Here is a 3,042-nt window from a genome sequence, read left to right as displayed (position 1 = left end):
TTTTATTTCATTTTTGTGTTGAAATGTTTGCAAAGCAAACAAGAAATGATTCCAAAGCAATGGTACAGCTGGCCACGTCTTCCTCAAACATAAACTGACGGTCTAAGGCAAGGTGGGTACTAACATACTTCTTATATTCAAGCCAATTCGTTGTGTGCGACGTCAGCCTATGAGAGTGGTTCCAGATTTCAGTGCTATGGAGAATCGTTACTACTACAGGAGGGTGATCAGATGAGAGGTCCGGGAGCAATCTGGCAGATTGCGTGGAATTTTTTTGTTCACACCAAAATGGATTAGGTCAGGTAGTTTTCTGGGTTCTGCAGACTAGTAGGTTGGTCTACTCGGAGATAAGTAATCCAGTTTGTAAACTACATTTATTAGTGCATTGTATAAAGTATAAAACATGGTGTTCGGGAATAAATAAAAAATTTTTAAAACGCTCGATAACACGCAAAAGCCAAAAGAGCGACCGTTCGCTTTGAAAGAGAAACGTTACAGTGGGCGTGTCAGGATGCTGAAATAAACTTGCGCTGCTTATGGACCTCAAGAATCTTCATGCTTAATCTCAACTTTGTATCTCTTATAGTTCCTGAGCTAAGTCAACTCTATTTTTGATACTGATCATAATATTGGCCCATAATATTCAACAAACGGAAAACCATATCCATATTGAAATTAACAATCATACACGGAGGATGAAATTGAAAATAGTTCCACGAGTATTAGACGCTTTAAAAATGAAATTTCTTTATTTTATAAACTAATAGGTAATATGTAATAGAAAATAGTTATATTGTAGCTAGGAGTTCTACAAAATCGTCGGACTACATGTGAGTTTAATGTTTATTGTAATAAAACGCAATATTGATTCAACTATAATATTTATTATTAGGGAACATACTCATTAAAAAATAATTCAAGTCAATTAATAATTTTCACTTTTCACTAGTTTCCAAGTCCAAATTTGAATGGACTGCGCCCAAAATGCATTTTCCATAATGCTTTGCCGGTCTTTTAAAGTATTTTTCAATAGTGTCTTGCAGGTCATCAATAGTTATAGACAGTATTTGAGAGCGATATTTCTCAGAATACGCAGGAGATATTTCATATAGAAAATAATCAATGCCAATATTTCCAGGTGCTATAGGCGAGTCTAATTGTTGCAGCACTCCAAGCTTTGCTTCAAATAAAGATTGTTGATCAATTAAATTTTTTTCGGATCGTAGCCAGTCATAAGTTTTCTCAAACACTTCAAGCGTTTTAGTTGAATGCGGGTCCCGATAGCTATAAAAGCTAAAAATTCCACTAGAACTAATCGTTGCACCAGATCCATAAGCTCCATTTTGCTCGCGAACCACCGGTAGAAGATATTAGGCTGTTACTAATTTGGCCAAAATTCGAAGTATTGGGTGGTCTTTATGCAGATATGGAACTGTGAAAAAAGATTTTGCGCAGAAGTTGACTGGAATATTCATTGAGTAATGTTGACAGCTAGGTTCGGTAAAATTAATATTATTACATATCTTTGTTTTTTCAAATGTTGGTAATGTTTCTACGAAAGTTTTGTAACAATCAAAAGCCGATGGCAGAAAATACTTTGAACTGTTAATGGACCCATGCATATTAGACTTGTTAAACACCTTTGGTCCAATTAATGTTAATTTATGAGCAATTTCCGGAATTTTAGATAGTTGTACGTAATTTTTCATGAATGCTATATGATCTACACCGGATAATAGGGACTTTAATTTCCCTGTGTTACTAACTAATGCAGTCGCTCCTAACATAGCATATAAATGACCAGAATTTACCACTCCTACAGACGTATTGGATATATAGTTTTCAATAAGCATCTTAAGATGAACAAAATTGTCAAATTTAAAATTTTGAAATAACTCTTGGCATAAGCAAAACATCTCTGGAACATTTTTATCTAGTGCATGGGTGGTCATCATTACGCTGAGTTTGTAACTAGCTGCATCCTTCACATCTTCAATCAAATTCAACTCCAAATCGATACCACCGGTTTTTGAAAGAACGAGCTTATCGAACTCCCGATAATTATACTTCGCAGTACCCATAGCACTCACAACATTGCAAAAACAACGGCAAAAAGCTGTATTTCTTCATCATTTAAATCTGATATATTGAACAAACACTTTAAATATGTAATATCATTTGTTGAAACTGTGCAAATCTGGGTCTTTATATTATGAATATTTTGAATAAACAACTTTGGCCATTTGGGTGGCTCTCTCACATCACTCATTGTAAGACACGGTAAAATTTCGGTATTTGATTTAGCCTTTTGAAATGCATCCAAGGTTAACCCATTCTCAAATATTTTTTGTAACTTTTCTTTATTGAAGTCTTTTATTTTGTGATCTAGCAACTCTAATTCAGATTTCAATAACATTGTTCATCAGTTTCTTGACTAAGAGCCTGGTGCCATTGCAGAGTCGAGGTGGATTTATACTTCGAAGGAGAATGATGGATACGCCAATTTTTAATGTAAGAACGTGCGGTGGCAAGCCTGGCAAATCGAGAATTCAGTTAGATAGTTGACAAATTCGTCCTGATTCATCACAGTATCAATAGATTTATATGTTGTCATTTTGCCAGGTATTCCATTCAGGATCGTGATATTGATATTGTTGACATTAACGCTTTTGGCCACCAATATAGCACGCGTACTGAGCCACAGATGATTTATGTAATTCTGTGCAATGTTTGGAAAAACTTTTAGCACCACTTCGTATAAGCTTTCTGTGATCTTACAGAAGTTTGTTGGTGATAAATTGCGTAGATCAATCAATTTGCATTCGGCCATTTCCAATATCCATTAATTGTTTTGCAAATATTTCAGCTGATGCATCATGTTCAAAGTCAATTCTTGTAAATGACGCCATAAAATGGATGATTCGAGACACGCATTAAGTTGATCAACAGGTGATGAAAGTGGTATAATCGGCAGTGTTTGTCGAAAATCTTCAGAAAATTAAATGAGTGCTCCACCAAAACGAGTGTACGATTAAGCCCCTT

General features: G+C 35.1%; 1 pseudogene; it reads right to left on the bottom strand.

The window, feature by feature from the left end:
• Positions 1 to 722: 722 nt before the first annotated feature.
• On the bottom strand, positions 723 to 2,431 carry LOC108118064 (annotated as a pseudogene).
• Between the last annotated feature and the right edge of the window lie 611 nt (positions 2,432 to 3,042).

This window comes from Drosophila eugracilis, unplaced genomic scaffold (genome assembly GCF_018153835.1).
Source record: "Drosophila eugracilis isolate 14026-0451.02 unplaced genomic scaffold, ASM1815383v1 contig_1674, whole genome shotgun sequence".
Lineage (NCBI taxonomy): Eukaryota > Metazoa > Arthropoda > Insecta > Diptera > Drosophilidae > Drosophila > Drosophila eugracilis.
Note: the sequence above shows the minus strand (reverse complement) of the source record. Positions and strands in the feature narration are given on the sequence as shown.